At 33.8% G+C, this 20,444-nt stretch overlaps 1 pseudogene; it reads right to left on the reverse strand.

Moving 5' to 3' along the window:
• Window positions 1-266: 266 nt before the first annotated feature.
• On the reverse strand, window positions 267-18,046 carry LOC109060008 (annotated as a pseudogene).
• Between the last annotated feature and the right edge of the window lie 2,398 nt (window positions 18,047-20,444).

Genomic DNA, 20,444 nt, shown 5'->3' on the forward strand with positions numbered 1-20,444 from the left:
TCTAAATAACGATTAGGACTTTTGAGTTGGTAGTATTAAAAATATTTTATGGCACGAAACCCATATCGGGTACTTAAGTAAAAAAGATGGGTCTAATGCATAGTTACAGATCAAACTAACACGATCTATAAAGGTGCAAAATGCATTTACTTGCACATATTTGAACTCAAGATATTTCATGATATAGTAAAACATGTCTGGGAATCTTTCAAATAAAAAGGAAAAAATAAATAAAAACAAGCTTGCATCAGCGCTATAGTGGCTGCTGTGTGTCACATGACAAGCATGATGAGATTGTTTCTCTTCATTTTAATAAAGATAATACAGAGTTTGTTAATGGAAAGCTTATGATTTTCATACAAGCAGAATATCAATAATATTTCTATGCTTATGCATATAAAAAACCTCATTAATAAAGTTGGTCCTGGAAAGTAGTTTCACTTGCATGTAAAGCCACAGTTGAATTTTTAATACACCACTATTGTGGTTGATATAATAGGGCTGGTTAATTTTGTTAACCTATTTTGTGGTTGGCCCATCTTCAGGGCTTTGTTCTGCATTCTCTAGCAGCTCCTTGTAATGGCTTTTGAAGAAACCAGCCTGACGGACCGAAAAAAAAAAAAAAGAAAACATGCATTACAACTCAGAAAAAGAAACTCAAGGTATGTAGACCACTGAAAACAAAAGGTTTGAAACTGAACCTCCAGTATACACACCTTATAGAGGGCCACTGTGATAAGAGCCAGTAGCAGCAGTCCTCCTATTACAGCTCCAGCGATCTCTTTGGTCAGATTTACCTCCTCATACACCTCCACTTGAGTATCAATCTACATACACACATACTGTATATCAATACAATACTACTCTGACAATCCACCTTCCCATAAATATATCATTATGGTTTACATTGTGGTTGCAAAGGTAAACGTGGATTGGAAAATCTAAGATCTAGCATATGAACATTTACATTGCATATTATAACCGTATATTTTTAGGTTTCAATTGTATTCTTTTTGAAATTTTATTATCTTTCTGGCTAAAAAAAAAAAAAAAAAAAACTATTACCTTAACGGACCATGCAGTTTGTTGAGAATCAGAGGAAAAGAAAACATATTTGCTCTTGTCATAATCCAGAGACGCTGAACTAACCAGCTGAAAAACAGCAGCTCTGAGTCCAGTCTAAGAGAGACAGATCATGACATTAATAAATGATGACACAAAAAATATGAATATATGGTCTGTTTTGCGATATGAATTTGCTTTAAATGTCATAAACCTGCTCAATCCATCCAGAGCTCACATTGCCAGTTATATTATAAAATTTCCGTTCATTCTTTGAGAGAGTGTCATCACAGCTGAACTCGGCACACACCGCCACAGAGCAGTTCTGACACACACACACACACACACACACACACACACACACACATTCTTTGAGCAGAGAGGGTCAGTGGGCAGAAAAGATAAAACATTGTATTTTATGGACTTATTTATGTTAGATCAGGGAATTAAACTGATTCACTCACCACCACACGTTCCTTTCTAATTACTTCAACAAAATCAGTTACGACAGGCCGCTCATCCCTCTGTTTTACACAGCCTGGAATCTAAAAGCACATACACTTGTGTTTGGTTGTTTTTATTTTGATGAATGTGAATCAATATGGGCTTTTTCTAACACATTCATGCTTACCTGTATGTTTTTATTAGCCCAGATAGATTTATCTCCCAACATCACTGGTACTCTGATGAAAACTTTGAAACTTAATTCTCTAAAGTCATTTTCAACCTGAAAGAGACAATTTTTGCCATGAAGAGACATTAAACTCTAGTTGTGGATGAGAAAATCTTTATTTAATTCCATTTTGTGTTCATGGAAGTGCGTGCATTTCATTTCAGTACCTTTAGTATCTGTTTGACTGGTTTATCAGAATCAAATTTCTGTGCAGTAAAATTAATGTGGAGGGTTGAATCTTCATGCCTTATTTAAAAGGGAAAATGTGACAGACAGTTATTTAATAGTTTGTAATATACATTTTTTTTGTAATATTTCACACACACACACACACACACACACACACACACACACACACACACACACTACTGGTCAAACGTTTAGAATCCTTAAGAATTTCTTTTTTTTATGTTTTTGAAAACACTTTCCTCAAGCCTGCATTTATTTGGTAAACCATGCAATAAAATAGTAATGTATGAACAAGTTGTCTAATGAGATTTATCAGTCTGAAGAATATTTAGCTTGGCCAATTACTAACTACAGTGTAATACATTTTTTTTTTTTTTTATTAGTTTTCATGTCAAACAAAGTATAACCTACCTAACTAAATTAAACATCAAATTTCAATTGGTTTTGCTTTAGAATCATAGATTTAACTTTAACCATCAAGTGGAAACGTAACATCCATTGTCGAATCTGGGTGCTTACGTCTGTTATAGAGGAACAGAGCACTAACCTTATTAAGGCGATATAGATGCCATATTTGACACCAATGCTTTTCTCTCTGAATAATTCACTGGTTTGAGAGTGTTGGTCATTCCCACTGTAAGTGATGAAGGGTTTCGGTTAGTAGTAGTATTTCCACTTATCATTTTCTCATATGCGAACAGCTACTCAACAGCTCGCAGATGAACAATGCAGATGAAGGTGATATTCATGTGTCATACCTGTTGATTCTAGCAGTAAATTTTACATTTTGATCGAAGGTGTTTTCTTTACTGATGCTGTATGTAATATGAAACACAGCCTAGAGGTGGACGCAGAGAGAAAATGAGGAGTGTCAAAAAGAAAAATGCACATGACCATTTTAAAAGTGACCTCACCTTAGAGTTTCCTTTGAGGATGGGTTTGCTGATGTGGCAGGTGGTCTCTCCAAATGAACCTTTTTGCTCACTGTCAAGAGATACCACACTCCACTCTGCCCTGCATAAACAGAAAATGATGCATAAACAATCATTCAGTAACAATAATTGTCATCCAGAATCCTATTCAAAACCAAGAATGATAACTATAATGATATATTATAACTCTATGACAATAGAGACAATAAGTCCACACCAAAACTATAATGGTAACGGCACAGAGGAACAATATAGTTCAAATCAATTTCAGAATGATTTTTTTTCCAGCTGATGAATGATAAAAACATTAAGAGCCAATCAGAATCCACCCAGCTTTAAAGATCAGCAGACTACAGTGCACAGTTAAACATAACGTTATTGTGAAATGGTGTTTTGTGAAATGGACGTTAAATTAGTTATCGTTATATTTCTGTCATGACAACTCTTTGAGTGTTTAGCATGGTAATATACATGGCAATGTTAATGGGCTTGGTCTTGCGAGCATGTAAGAAATACTGCTGCTGCACATATAACATAAGAAATAACCCCCATATGACAACTCTCTGAGTGTTTAGCATGGTGCCATTGCAGACCTATACAGGTGGAGCTGGGGAAGGTGAAGGTTTTCTGAAGTGTGCAGCAATTGCTACAGCAAGCACTAACCAAGTATTTGAATGTTAAGCAGCAAGCTCCTTGGCTGCTGATACAAAAAGAACCAATCAGATGTGCAATGTAATAATGACATCACTACAGTATGTCAGTGTTTTTATTAAAAATGATATAAGTTTTACCTGTTTTAGATATGATTCTTCTGTAGGAAAGTCCAAAGGGGTAGCTGAGGGTGAAGAGTGTGTTGTACGAGTTTTCTCCTCTGTTTTCTACAAACACTGTCACATTAATCTCCTGCATGATGCCAACCTCTATATTTGTAGATCTGGATCACAGAAACAAAAGAGAGAGAAAAAAACCTGGAATGAAACAAGGTTGATTCCATTATTTGACATTGTTGTATATAAATACAACAATGCGTGCTTGCAAAACCTTTGTAAAGGAAATGGTATGAGGCTGGATGAAAACTGCTAAATTTCTTGGTGGACCGCAATACTTTTGCAAGTTAACACAAATGTTTTTGTGCCGGCACGTTCTGTTGTTTGACTTTTAGTTTTTTTTCCTTTTTTCCTGTTTCCTTGTTCCTATGTCCCCGTTTATCATCAGTTGTCATGGGTATTCATTGTAACTAATTAGAGAACTGTTTTGTACTGAGTTTGTTTCCCTGTGTATTTGAGACCTTTAGTTCCCTCAGTTCATAAGCTGGTGTTGTTAGTGTATAGAGCACACTGTTACGTTGATTCTTACCCTGGAATATTGCCTTTGGTTTTGTGCAAGTTAAGCACAAGTAATGTTATTATTTGCAAATTTATTTGTGTCATTCTTTAATGTAATACAGAATAACTAAACGTAAATATTTGCTCACCCAGAGAAATTGAAATCCATCCTGAGGTCATCCACACAAATGTCATCACTTCCACAATTTATCTCAAAGTCCAGCTGTGGAATGAAGATATTAAGATGGAAAAAAACATTCTTAAATCATAAAAAACTAAAACACATATTACACAAGATATATAGTTAATGGGCCCTAATTGTGGAATGAAGATATGGGCGCCCGGACGCATGGTCTAAATGGGTGTGTCCCTATTCTCTTAATGAGTAACGGGTGTTTTTTGGTCATAACTTGCAATAAACCAATCAGAGTTTCATCTCCCATCCCCTCTAAAAGCCAGTTGCGCTCGTGCCATGGTGGGTTCTCTATTTACGTGGCGGAATGTAATTTTTCATTTTTAAAAATGTTTGTTTGTATGCCCTGTGTGTGTAATAAGCAAAGTGTACACGCATTGTGCACCCGCCTATAGGCACCTATTACTAATGTGCTCTTTAAATAAAAAGAGAAAAATATTGTGCCTGACTTTAGAACGGGTTTGAGTTGGTCTATGGCGCAGTCTATTTTTAGTTCCTTAAAATAGCAACGCACCTGAACACACCTCTTTTTTTTTAGACTAGCACGCCCATAGACGCACAAACGGGTGCAAATGCATTTTCCTATTTAAAAAACGCGTCACAGGACGAAAAAATGAGAAACTGCGTCGGGCTGAAACTAGCAAAAACACTTGTGTCACGCCTTCGGGCTGATTGCGCTGGGTGTATTATAGGGCCCATTATGTTTAGTCATACAGTGCTGCTTAAAAGTTTGTGAACCCTTTACAGTTTTTCTATTTCTGCATAACCATAATGTAGAACATCAGATTTTCAAAGAGGACCCAATCAAACAAATGAGACAAAAAATATTTTCTTTTTCATTTATTTATTGAGAAAAATGATCCAGTACACACACAAATGTGTGGTGTAAAAGTATAAGAATCTCTAGGATTCGCCGTTAATTTGAAGGTGAACTTCGTGTCCATTTGTTCAGAGGTGTTTTAATTCATTGGAATGATGACAAGGTGTCATTGCCTGCCTTGTTTTATTTAAAGAACAGGGATCTATCAAAGTCTGATCATGTGTGTGGAAGTGAATCATGGCAAGAAACAAAGGAGATCTCTGAGGACCACAGAAAAACAGCTGCAGTTGCTCATCAGGCCGGAAAGGTTTAGAAAACCACCTCTAAAGAGTTTGGACTTCACAAAGAAGTCCATAGCAAGATATATAGTTAATGGGCCCTAATTACAGATTGTGTACAAATTGAGGAGGTTTGGTATACAATGTTAGATTACTCAGGAGTGGTGTAATGTAATAGTTCACGAGGTTGCAAAGGAGCTCATGCTAACTGAACACTGAACAACCATGGTGTCCATGGCAGAGTTGCAAAAAGAACATTGCTGCCTGATCATGTGGACAAGCCAGAGGGCTACTGGAGAAAGATTTTGCAGATAGATCAGACCAAAATATAACTTTTTTTGTTTAAAATGAGAAGCTTTACGTTTGGAAAAAAGAACACACTGCATTCTAGCATAAGAAACTTATCTCATCCATGAAACATGATGGTGGTAGTATCATGGTTTGGGTCTGTTTTGCTGCATCTAGGCCAGGGCGGCTTGCCATCCTTGATGGAACAATGAATTCCATCTTAATCCAATTGAAATGTTGTGGAAGGACCTGAAGCAAGCAGTTCATAGGAGGAAACCCACCAACATGACAGAATTGAAGTGGTTCTGTACTAAGGAATGGGCTAAAACTCCTACAAGCGGTTATGCAGGACTGATCAGCAGCTACGAGAAATTTTACCCGCAGTTATTGATGCAAAATGGGGTCACACCAGATAGTAAAACAAAGATTCCCATACTTTTTCAATGTTTGTTGATATGTAACAATGAACCATTTTCTCAATAAATAAATGACAAAGAAAATACTGTATGTTAAAAAGATTAAACTAAAATATTACCATGTGTTTTGAGTTGGATAGAACTCAGAATTCTGTCATCATTACTACTGTTTCATTCCAAATGATTTTCTGATATATATATATATATATATATATATATATATATATATATATATATATTTTTTTTTTTTTTTTTTTTTTTTTTTTTGTAGAAACTAAAATAAACTATTTTGAAGAATGTTTTAGCTCATCCAATAAAAGTCAATAAGGTCCAAAATAACCCCCCCCCCCCCCCCCCCCCACAAAAAAGATACATGTGACATTGCAATTGAAATTGAAATTGGTAAGCCTTCTCTTACATTGTGGTCTGTGGTGGTCTTTATCCCGGCAGCAGTATTGGTCTTATGTTTTGCAGTTTGGCAGATGGTAGACCGTCAAAAGTGAATGTTAATTGATTGGACAATGGGTTCAGAGCATCTTCTGAGAAAGCCTGATGGGATACAAATAAGATATTCATGTACCATAAAATCATGATTTTCAGTTTGTGTTGGCACATTGTTGCATCTTATGGTAAACAACACTTCATTATTCCCATTCATAAACATTATTTCATACAGCCAGAATAACAGACTCTGATATTTAAAAGTATGAAAAAAATGTTTCAGACTTACGTCTATAAGGAAAGGATGACTTTTGCAAGTTGGTTTATTAAGACTAATGTTCATCACATCATTGACGAAGCGGTTTTTGGGTGAGAAATATGCTCGATATTTCTGTCGCTTGGCATCCAGAATTATGGTGTAATTAATATTTGCTGTTAAGCCTAGATAAATATAATATATAGATATATTAAAAAAAAAATCAGCAAAAGTAATACACAGGACATTTTATTTGCTTTAAATTTTTTGTTTTCAAATCTTAAAATGTTTTACCTTTTAAAAATGCAGCACTGTTTAAGTCAGACATAATATTTTGAACATATTTATTATATAAATACAGTACCATGTTTGCAATCATTACAGTAATAACAGTAATATTGTGTCATATTATTACAATTAAAAAAAATATTTAAAGTGCATTTTATTATGTAATTTTATGTTTTTATTTATTCATTTCTTTCCAAATAAATCAATAAAAAATACTAGCCCCAAAATTTTAGTCATATCTGTCTCACAGTCCTGCCCTCAAATTCACGCTATTGTTTGAGCCAATGCTGCTGAGTTGGGATTATCATGCAAACATTTCGGTACACCACAGAGACAGTAAATTGATAGTTGTCCCTGCAGTTTAAAGTGGCACAGGAAAAACTATCTGCACATTGACTTTACAACACATTTTACAACATCAAAGAATATTTCTAATTTTGGATAAACCTTTTACGCTGTGTCTGTATGGACTCATGGTGAAGCACACGTTCATGGTGTTTTTCAGTGACTGCTCTGTTTCACCGGTTAGTATTTTGGATGAGTTGTAAGTTACTTTGGTTTCCAAATGCATGATGGGTCTGGACCTGAATGATTCACATATAACACATATGAATGTTGATGACTGAATCTGTAGTTTTGTATATGTAGAGTTCTTTATAAAACAAAAACACACCTGAGTAGCAGAACTGCTCCCATGGCCCCAAACAGCAATATCAGGAAGGCTGTCTTTACTCTGATCTAGAGAGGACTGACTCAACGAAATCCCAAAGAACCGCAAACCTAGTCTCACAGATGACCCAGCAATCCTCTGTCATCACATACAGTGAAGTAAAGAAGGAGAATGAGACACAGAGGATTTCAGCATGTCTTCAGGTAAAACAGAAAAAAACAGTTACAGTTAAGACAGTTATAATAGACACTGACCACAAAGGATATGTTTTGTTGGTGTGTTTTGACAATAAATACTTGGATTGTTGCTCTGTTTTATTGATAAAATTATTTTAAAATTATATTAAAATTAAAGAAAATTAGTTGTTTGAATTTTTTTAACAGGGTTGAATAATGGTTGTGCATGATTTGTTTCCGTCAAATCTGTAATCAGAACATTCCTAATTTTAAATAATTTTATTTTGAATATTAAAAGTTAAAATATCTAATAGTTCTCACAACAACAAAAACAGAATGTGTTTTAATCCTATTTGTGCAAAGTACTAAACAGCATATTTAACTGTTAATTTTGTCTTTTTTATTATTAAACTCTTTTCCCACCCATCGCACCTGTGAATATGTGGGATTTATTTGATATGCTCCACCATTGAAGATATAGATGCTGCCCTGTCCGTCCCTCCTCTAAAGGAGCTCCGATCAGCACATCCATGTAACCATCACCATTCAGATCTGCTGGACTGGCCAGAGAAGAGCCAAACCGACCCCTCTGACCTGTTATTCCCACCAGCTCCATATCCGAAAAAACAAAGTACGACTGTGAAGATAGACCAGAGAGAGAAGTAAACAAACAAACACATCAAATGTCTAAACTTAAATCAGAACTGATTTTCAAAATGCTCTAAAACATTTAATGCCTATCGCTTACCCGTTGATTGAAGGTGTAAACAAACACTTTGCCCTCCCGGTCAGGCTCTATGTATGTTGGTGCCGATACCAACAGGAGGACTGTTCTGGAGTTCTTGTTCAAATCCACCACACAAACCTCAGCTCCAAAATATGAGCCAATCTGAGGCTGAGAAAAGAGAAAGGGAAGCCATATAGTTTAACATGCAGTCTGTTTTGAGCTTACGTTAACTTGTTTGTGCCATGTGCTAATATTTTACACAAATATGAGTTTTATAACCTTAGGAGGATCCAGTTCTTTTAAATTCCTTGGATTATTATCAATTCTTGAAACAGTTACTTGTCCCTTATGCTTGTGTCTTGGTGCTCCCATGACTGCATACTTTTTTCCGAACGCTGTCGCTATTGCCAAGGAATAACCTACAAATAAAATAGAATTTATAATATTCTGCTGTATTTGACTGATTACATTTTGATATAAACAGTCAAAGAAGAAACCTTACCTAAATAACTGTCATGCTCACTTCCAGCTTGAAAGACATTTAACTGATCATTTTGTGTGTACAGCTGATATCCACCCTTCCACTGGAAAGCTCCCACTGCAGTCATTATTATATCTGTCTGATGATGTTAGAAGAGTGATAAGCTGCTTGTATTACAAGCATACAAGTTCTGTTTAAGGCTTTTAACACTTGAAATATCAACCCTTGGTCATTCTAAACAGAATCCTGGTTATCTTGCTTCACACCTTCACACTACTCATTCTTTAACCGGAATTCACAATTAATCATGTGTATTCATAAACTGACAATTCACCTGTAACCTACATTTCTCAACCCCGGATTAATGTTCTTATTTGCATATTTGTTGTGTCAGCATCATTAATTGGATGAATCCTGCACGTGATTTGTTTACATAACGGCACTGGGACATCCTCGCATTACTGATCAAGTTTTCTAGAATGGACTTTTCATACTATAAAGGTCAGAATGAAACAGTCTTTTCTTTTTCAGTGTGTTACTTGGGTTTCTTTGTATTTATTTCTGAAATTTACTAGAAAAGTTAAAATTTTATGTAGTAAAAAATTAAAGTAAATCCCACAGCATTTTATTATTATTATTATTATTATTGTTATTTTTTTTTTTTTTTTATTATTATTATTTTTTTTTTTTTTTTTTTTTTTTTTTTTCAGATTTCCTATTTGGTTTTTCTATTTAATTATTAAAAGGTTCCGTGTAATTCTAACCTACAGTGAGAAAATAAGAAAACAATCACCCCCTTTAAACTGATCATATATTGTTGCTTAGCAGCCTGAAATGAAGACAGACACAGTTTTTGTTTTTTCCAGCTGTATTTACTCAGTGCAACTTATAACATCCTATGAAAGATATAACACCAACATGTCCGATTCAAAAATTGATGAATTAATAAAGAGAATCGATGAGTTTTTCTTTTTTTTTTATGATATGTTGGTGTTATATATTTTTGTAGTACATACAGATGGATAAGGAAATAAATGTGTATGTCTTCATTTCATGCTGCAAAGCAACAAAATGTGATTATTTTCTATACCCACTGTACATGTTTCATATTTTCATATAATGCCTTTTTAAGTCTGGTATAATAATATTACATTTGATGTTAATGCTGCACTAAAGCCGTCCTGTGCAAACTCCATCCGAGATGAATCACCAGTGGTCTGGGTTCCTAGCCAATAAAAGAAGTAACAACACAGTTAACTAGTAGTTGATTATTATTATTATTATTATTATTATTATTATAAATCAACCCACTGCATATGGTACATGAACTCACATAACAGCTGATAACTGTAAAATGTAAACATTCTGTCATTATTATTATTATTATTTATTTATTTTTATTTCGTCTGCAAACATACCTTCAATGGCAATAATGTTCTCTTTGAGTTGATCACGAATACTTTCCAGCGCGTCAAAGTCAGTTACTTTGAACACATGCTTATTGGTGGGTAAAGATGCAATAATCGCGAGCTCCTTTGCTGCTTCGTCATTATTAAAAGCATTGCCAACCTAAGAAAAATTTAAAGTAGGGATAACGCTCCATAAATATAATGTTTATAACTTCTATAATTATTTTTTCAACCTCATGTCATTCGAAATATTGAACACAAAATAAGATATTTTAAAGAATGTTTCATCAGTTTTTGTCTATAAAAAAATGAAGGTCAGCTGGGTCCAACACTGGTCGGCATTGACTTTCATGGGCCAAAATAATAAATAAATAAAAAACCTTAAGTAGAAAGTGAGTCATACAGGTTTTTAATGACATAGGGTGTGAGTAAATGATGACAGAATTTCCATTTTACATGCATTTCATTTACACAGCAAACAAAATCATTTTGAAAACTTCAAACCTTTTCCAAGACAAACACATAAGGAAGGGGAACATATTAATCTTACCCCAATTGCATATCGTGTTATATTTTTTTCTTGTGCTTGTTGAACAGCTTCATTCAAGAACTGTTCAGTTGATTTACCATCTGTGATAACAACCAGAATTTTGCTGGCTGATGGTCTTGCACCTCCTTTACTAACAAATAGCTCCTTCCTGTTGATGGAAAATAATACAGAATAATGATGCAACTGTATAAGATATTAAGTTGTATAACTGTATAATATGTTAATATTATTCATGGTCTTAGTTTTTCTTTTTAAGTATCTTTTTTAAGTAAAGTATGTTATGGTTAAATAGAATTTTAATGAAATATCTGAAAGCATGTTTTACACAAGTTTTTTTATAGCTGTTGCAGTATTAGTCCATCCCCGCTGTTGACGTATCCGAGTCACTGCATCTTCCCACTCCTTGGCGTTTTTGACTTGAAACTTGTGATGAATTTCACAATTTGTAGAAAACTGTGCAATGGCAAACTGTAAGACAGATAGATAGATTTAGTTCCTGATGGTAAAACTGGTGATAGAATCATATATAATTTAGAACATAATAAATGCATTGATCGTCCTACCTGTGTGTCATGGTCTATAAAACTTTTGATCATTTCTATGACAAAAACCTTCATCTTATTAAAATCCACATTATGTACACTTCCAGATCCATCCATTAAAAAAGCGATATCAATTTGGGATGTTGGGCATTCTGAGGTTGGAGAAAAAAAGAACTGCATCATGTTTCCATCAATCTGAAGCTGTCATATACAGTATGAATATTGATTTGTCACAACCCCATACAAATACCTCTCAGAGTGCTTGGCACAGATTTGCTTACAACATTTTTTGAACTGATTTTAAAGCACATGCCGTTGTAAGTGGTTACATCACAGTTCTTAGGTATGGTTGGACCACAAACCTGAGAGAAATTAAAATGTTAATTCCAACATGACAAAATCTGGACACTAGTGTAAAATTGTAGGGCTCTTTATGATTGTCTACAAGTTGCAGGTTTATATCTAACAATGATTCAAATAATACAAATACTAACCAAAATCATGCTGATGTCCTTACTTTTTTTACATTAGTACATGCACCGATTCTTTTCTTGGTTACACTTTATTTTGATGGTCCCTTTAACACATTCTGTTGACTATAAGTAACGTTGCACCTACTGTACATATCTACTAGCTCTCAATAGAGTGTTGGAAGAGCATTAGTATAGACTGGTAGGGTTAGGGTTAGAATAAGAATCTCAAAAAAAGTTAGCAGATATTAATCAGACAGTCTAATAATACTCTAATGAGAGTTAGTAGATATGTAGGTGCAATGTTACTTATTGTTAACAGAATGTTCAAAAGGAGCATTAAAATAAAGAAAGTGTGACCCTTTTCTTTCATGCTTTCGAGGTAAAAATGCAGTATACGCAAATTTCCAATGTTGTTATATTTATCTTATTTTTCATATTCATGTATACAGCATATTCATTACGTTAATCTAGAGTTATTCTTTATGATTCTTTTATATATTCTGCTAAAACTCTAAGAGAGTAATCTAAAATCTAAGTATAACAATCTTCAAAAGTCAAAAGACAAAGGCCTTTGCACCATGTGATGCAAAATAGATAAGATCAGTTAAAAAATAAAGATGGGGCTGTGGTATTACACCTTTAGTTAGAGTTTATCTCAGCAGTCCTTAAATATTACTTTGCAAATACCAGACTGCTAAGATCTGCTGTATATACAGATGTATCTGATCTTATCTGTTGCATTTCAGTCATGTTAACGTGACCCAGGCTTGACTACAATCTAATTCAAGCGATGGAAAATATTTGTGGATGGTGCATCTGATGTCTCCAGTATATATAGGTCCAACTGGCGTTTCAAAAAAGCTTCTTCTTTTCTCTCACTCTCATCACATGCTCCAAAGGCCTTTGTCTTTTGACTTCTGAAGATTATTATACTTAGATTTCAGATTACTCTCTTAGAGTTTTAGCAGAATATATTCTGTTTGGTTTTTGTATTAATTTTTTAAAATCCTTTTCTTTAATTTCAATATTTCAATTTTATCATCTGTAATTGTCATCACTTATGATTTAGGATTTTTTTTTAAATAAAATACAATTTTCAAAAAGTCTTCATCTGCCTAGATCTCTCCTTGCATCATTAACAATATTACATGAATACATCATATATTACATAGTATAATAAAACAATTAGATTATCAATGTTAGAAACCTATGGAAGTTCATGTAAATTATATAGCCTATTGTTATATAATTTCCAATCATTTCTGATGTGCAAATATGTGTCTCAGTTTGCCTTATTTGTTTTGAACGGTTACATTAAAAAAAAAAAAAAAAAAAAAAAAAAAAACCTAATGAAAAAAAAAAAAAAAAAAAAGGTAAGATACAGATAAGCTTCTGGTATGCAGCACAGTAAAAACATTTACATGAGAAAACCAAAAATACAGTAGTCTATTTTTTCCCGCATCATGAAATAAATCAGGAATCTGGTTTAGAGTGTATGAACAAATACAAGTATTTGTATAATGTGAGTTCATAATGGCTCACTATTTGGCAGGCATTGCATTAAAATTGCAATAAAATTCCTTTTTAGTCGTGCATTTGTAACTGCTTATCAATAACTTATAAAGCATTTGTAAATGACTTTACAAAGGGAACCTTAATGTAAATAGCTACCCTAAATTATTTGCAATTTTGCATTGAGATTTTTTATTGGTCTGATATTTCTGCAATGAATTTGCCACAAAATAATGAGCCATGATCCCCTTATTTTCCAAATTCACCAGCTTTTTGTAGGCAGCTTATTAAAACAGTTCATCCTTTCACTTTTACTATGCCCTTGTGTCTTTGTGTCTTTGCGTCTTTGGAGTGTGTTGCAGCCATCAGAAGTGGCTCCCACTAGCCACTTTGGCGGGTTGAATTTTATATGCTGTAACAAAGTTCAATATTAATGCTTGTCTGGGACGTGTTTTTTTTTTTTTCTGAAGGGGCAAATGAAAGAGAACTTTACTTGCTCGACTGGAATGTTGACAGATTTTACTCAGCTCGATTTGTTGACAAAAAGTGTTGGAAGAGCATTAGTATAGTCTGGTAGGGTTTGGGTTAGGATTATAATATAAAGTTAGCAGATATTAATCAGACAGTCTAATAATACTCTAATGAGAGTTAGTAGATTTTTGTAGGTGTAATGTTACTTATTGTTAACAGAATGTTCAAAAAGAGCATTCAAATAAAGCGTTAGCCTTTTCTTTCATGCTTTCGCAGTACAAATGTGGTGTATGCAAATTTCCAATGTTGTTATATTTATCGTATTTTTCATATTCATGTATACAGCATATTCATTATTTGAGTTATTCTAGAGTTATTCTTTATGATTCTTTTACATATTCTGCTAAAACTCTAAGAGAGTAATCTAAAATCTAAGTATAACAATCTTCAGAAGTCAAAAGACAAAGGCCTTTGCAGCATGTGATGCAAAATAGATAAGATCAGATGAAAAAAATAAAGATGGGGCTGTGGTATTACACCTTTAGATATAGTTTATCTTAGCAGTCCTTAAATATCACTTTGCAAATACCAGACTTCTAAGATCTGCTGTATATAAAGATCTATCTGATCTTATCTGTTGCATTTTATTGTCATGTTAACATGACTGGATGGTGCATCTGATGTCTCCAGTATATATAGGTCCAACTGGCATTTCAAAAAAAGCTTCTTCTTTTCTCTCGCTCTCATCACATGCTCCAAAGGCCTTTGTTTTTTTGACTTCTAAAGATTATTATACTTAGATTTCAGATTACTCTCTTAGAGTTTTACCAGAATATATCTAGTTTGGTTTTTGTATTAATTTCTTTTCTTTTAAAATCCTTTTCTTTAATTTCAATGTTTCATTTTTATCACCTGTACTTGTCATCACTTATGATTTATGATTTTTTTTTTTTTTTATAAAATACAATTTTCAGAAAGACTTAATCTGCCTGGATCTCTCCTTGCATCATTAGCAATATTACACGAATGCATCACATATTACATAGTATAATAAAACAATCAGATTATCAATGTTAAAAACCTATGGAAGTTCATGTAAATTATATAGCCTATTGTTATATAATTTCTAATCATTTCTGATGTGCAAATATGTGTCTTAGTTTTGCCTTATTTGTTATGCACTGTTACATTTAAAAAAAAAAAACCTAATGAACTTTTGAACAATATCATGGGTAAGATACGGATAAGCTTCTGGTATGCAGCATAGTAAGAACATTTACATGAGAAAACTGAAAATACAGTAGTCTATTTTTTTTCCTGCATCATGAAATAAATCAGGAATCTGGTTTAGAGTGTATGAACAAATATATTTATTAAGCATTTATATCATGTGAGTTAATAATGGCTCACTATTTGGCAGTTATTGCATAAAAATTGCAATAAAATTCGTTGTGCATTTGTAACTGCTTATCAATAACTTATAAAGCATTTGTAAATGACTTTACAAAGGGAACCTTAATGTAAATAGCTACCCTAAATAATTAGCAATTTTGCATTGAGATTTTTAATTGGTCTGACATTTCTGTAATGAAATCTGCCACAAAATAATGAGCCATTATCTCCTTATTACCAATTCACCAGCTTTTTGTGGGCAGTTTAAAACAGTTTTATCCTTTCACTTTTACTACGCCTTTGTGTCTTTGCCTCTTTGGAGTGTGTTGCAGCAATCAGAATATGCTGTAACAAAGCTCAATATTAATGCTTGTCTGGGACGACTATCATTGCATTTTTTTTTAACATTTCATATTTGTACAGTATATTAAAAAAATTATTATATAAAACTCTAGAGTCATAACATTTATGCAGCTGTAATTTTGCATTGTTAATGCATTAATGCTTTGGAAAAAAGCATCTGCTAAATGACTAAATGTAAATATAATATGACTAAATGCATTTCAGCCTCATTAAATTGTCTGTGTGAATGCATCTATATGCCATTAACTTCTGCTACTTCTGTTTCTTGCAGCTGAAAGATCGATGTTGTTGATACTGATTTCATTTGATTGGTAACAGCCCTAGTGTCTTATTATAATAACTGAAATTAATAATAAAATATAAGAATTTGATATGAAAGATGACACATACATTCAATAAGGTTAGGAAAAAAAACTGCTTCCGGTATAGGCAAAAAATAACCTGAAAAGTACATTTTAGTATTCAGTACCTTTAATCATATAAAATTTTATTTCCCAGCATCAATATTGTGGCCAGTGAAAATGCTGAGTGGCTTGTAATTTTCAGTAGCCTCTCACTGCAGAACACAAGATCCAGGGGGCGTGGTTGGATCCCCATCTAGGAGGTGGAAATTGGTAGGTTTACGAGTGGAGATGGGTAGGTTTAGGGATGGCGGTGGGTGGGTTTAGGGATCAGGGGGTGTAGACGGGTAGGTTTAGGTAGCATATGTATGGTGGAAGGAGTTGGATCTGGATCCAACCACGCCCCCTGGATCTTGTGTTCTGCAGTGAGGACCATCTCGTAATTTTGGAACAGTCGCTAGTGAGCAATGTCAATGTCAAGCCCTGTATATATATATATATATATATATATATATATATATATATATATATATGTGTGTGTGTGTGTGTGTGTGTGTGTGTGTGTGTGTGTGTGTGTGTGTGTGTGTGTGTGTGTGTGTGGTCAGTGAAACACTGAAAATCGTTTCTTGTTACTTCTATATATTAAATAAATGTTAAAGAAAATTAACAAATCACAAATTCTTGATGTTGCTTCATTTTACAAAACATCCCAACTTTTCTGGAATTGGAGCTGTATAAAACTTACCACTGCACTTGAAGACTGAGGATCTAGAGACATTGAAAGTCCGAGGGACATGTTGACAGCTTCATCTGGGACTTTGTTGAATAAGAAGAAGAAATATTTACTGTCACAAATAATAAAAGTATTATCCTATTTAACATATTTGAAAGCATCATACAAAAAAACTAAGTACCAGTAATGGCCAGTGGCACGCAGTTTCCTCCGGTGACCGAGCATTCATAAATTTTTCCTCTTTGAGTATGACTGTGTTGTATTAAAGGATCACTCACAAGCAGACTATGGAAGAAGACAGAAAAGAATATGAAAACATGCTAAAAAAGAGAGAGAGAGAGGGAGAGAAAAATCTGTGGCATTCTTGGTTGGGTATACTGGTTGAGTTTGAAGCAACAAATGAAAGATTTAAAAAAAAAATGTGTAGACACCAGCATGGTTTTCGTTAGTGTTGCAAAATATTTTTATATTAGTCTACTGAAAATTGCAGAAAGGGGAATTAAAACTACTGGCCAAGGTGGGATTCAAAGTTTTTTTTTTTTTTTGTTTTTAATGTGGGTGTAATAAAGTTCAAAGAATATTTTAACTGGACCAGAACAGTCTGCAGTGGCTCTGTTTTATTTGAATTTAGTCATTGACAAAAGAAAATGACCTGCATTACAGTGACAAATGTAGCTAGCTGCAAAGTAGAGATGTAATTGCTTTGCAGTGCCTTCTGACTAAAAATGAAAAACAAAAAAAAATTACACAACTCAGATGTAGAAAGTTCAGCTTAGTAATTCATTTTTACTTGAGTAATTCATTAATTTGTTACACACATTAGGGTTTTTGATTGACGGTTTTAATATCGACATAAGTCTTGGATTCAAATATTCTGTAGCTCTTAAAGTCAGGTGTTTGTTTTGAGTGATCTGTGGAAATGCAAGTGAGCTCACCTTTCTCCTTTCTGTATCACTTTATAGCCAAAGCCAGTATTTTCATTGCTTGTGAAGTTCTTCCAGGTCACAGGATCAATGTTGAAGGCCATTAATGAATGGCATACTAACACGTAAAAGAAAGGAAAATGACAAGTCTTTAAATGAATTATGAAACTAAGTACTTTCCTCTGCCTCAAGGTATGTCAGTGCAAGTTTCTTTCAGTTAAAGCAGCTCAGACATGTATTTTAGTCTGGGACTAAGCTTAAGTCTTGTCTGTAAAAAACGGAGGTATAACTATAAATAAATTGTCTTAGTAAGATTGTATTTAAATACATATTTTTATGATCAAAGATCTGTAGTTTTAAAAATATAATGCAATGGAATGCAATGATAATGGAGAGATGAGCAAACATTCTTAAATTACATTTTAAAATTCAGTCCTGTTTCAGTCTGTTTACTTTATAATAATCAGTAAAGATTTCACAGCAAAAATACACATTTTTACAATTATAATAAATATGTTTTACTTGCTAAAAAGTATAACTATCAACAGACAACAGAATGCATAGGAGATCATGTGCTTTTTTATATATATTTTTTATTTATTTTGCAAAGATGCCTTATAATTTTGCATATCAAATATGTTTCAGTGGGTTTGACAGCAATGCATATCCAACAGATCACACAAAATAACTGCACACTGAAATTTGATTGTAATAATGCTTATTTATATTATCAAGCTATTAAAATTCATTAAGCAAATATCACAGAATCCACAATCTTTTCAGTTTACAGCAAGTATACAAGTGAAGAAAAAGTTATGTTTCTGATTACTATCTTTATGACATTGGGCAATTTCAGTATAGCTTATGCCACATATTTAATTACACATAAATTTGATCTTACCATAAAAACAAACACAAATGCAACTGGAAATTCCAATCCATTTCTGCATCAAGGTACAAACAGAGGTGAAAAGTGGACAAAAGAGACTGATGTGTTTTGAGTCGCAAGTTTGAGTGAAGAATCTTAGGTGTGACTGACCGAAAAAATCAAATAGAGAGTGATGCATGTGACTAAAGAGGAACTACCACAGAGGATACAAGATTCTACCAACAAAACCTCTTTTTTCTCAATCCCTCTTTTTTTGTATCCATTACTGTGACTAAAAATAAATGCATTTTTGGAAAGTACTACTTTGTGTTTATCTTGAAGTCAAAATCAACAGCAATTATTCTGTATGTAGGTGAAACAGAAATGCCAAAGATGCAAACTGCAAACTAATTCACAGTCGCAATTCTTAAAGACACAGTACACAATTCTAATATAGTACATATTTTTCAGTGTAAAATAGAGAATATTTGTCCAGATGACATACATGAATAAAGCCAGGACCGAGTTTGGTGACCCCTGCTTTACAGTATTAATTGTTGAAGTGCACGTAATAATTTTTAATTTTTTAAATATTTTATGATGGAAATAATATAACATTGATTACTCAATCTGAACAAAAATAGACTCCTACAACAAGTAAAACAGTGTAATTCCACAGGGGATTTATCATGCTTTTGAATTGCAGAGGGTTTCTGCTCCCTGCCAGTGGAAACGTGAGCCAGTTCTAAACGAATGCTAGCTTTTAGATTATATAGCCTATTTTGTTCAAGTTTTCCTTTCTCTTTGGAGTGTTACAAGCTGTTTGTGAATAGATAAGATCCCTAAAGTTACAATCTCAATTAGGAGTGTCAATGGTCCACTTGAGAGATAGGTGGTGGTAATGCAAGAAGAAGAAGAAGAAGCCTCATGCACCTGGCCGTCTGCTGCTGAGAAAGTGCACAAGAGGACGTGCTCAGGAGAACAGTTCAGACACTGTGTGAATCAGAGGTTAAAAAAAACGGTATAAATACGGTTCAGTTTCTTGCACAGACCGATCATTTTGTGTCTTTACACATCAATGTATCATCACGAACCGCAGGGTTTAATTTGTTTTGTTTGTGTATGTATGTTTTAGCCGTGATTCCCATCCACTTACATTATAAGACTGATAGACTGCAACAGTTTTGAGCTAAAAATCTTGTTTTGTGTTCTAAGAAGCAAAGTCAACTACATCTTGGATGCCCTGGGGGTAAGCAGATAGACATAAAATGTTCATTTTTTGGTGAACTATCCCTTTAAGACTCGTCCACACCCTCCTAAAATGCCTCATTTAATCATGCCCCCCCACGTCTACGTCACGATGTGGGAAGATTTGCATAAAGCCACCCAAATGTTCACTCAAAAGAAAAAGGCGTAACTTTATTGTTGTTGCTACCGCAGCCACCATGTTGTGAAGATGCTGTTCGTTTCTTTGCGAAAGCGAAAATACTTTGTTTGGTCTTCCAAAAGAGGACACGACTAGAAATCAGTGGTTAAGTTGTATTAACAACACTGTTCCAGAACAGTTCAACCAAAAATATTCAGATGTGTGCAGCGCATTTTATGGAGGACTGTTTCCTGATCCTGGGAAGTAGACTACAATACCGGCTGTT

Source organism: Cyprinus carpio, chromosome B12, assembly GCF_018340385.1.
Source record: "Cyprinus carpio isolate SPL01 chromosome B12, ASM1834038v1, whole genome shotgun sequence".
Lineage (NCBI taxonomy): Eukaryota > Metazoa > Chordata > Actinopteri > Cypriniformes > Cyprinidae > Cyprinus > Cyprinus carpio.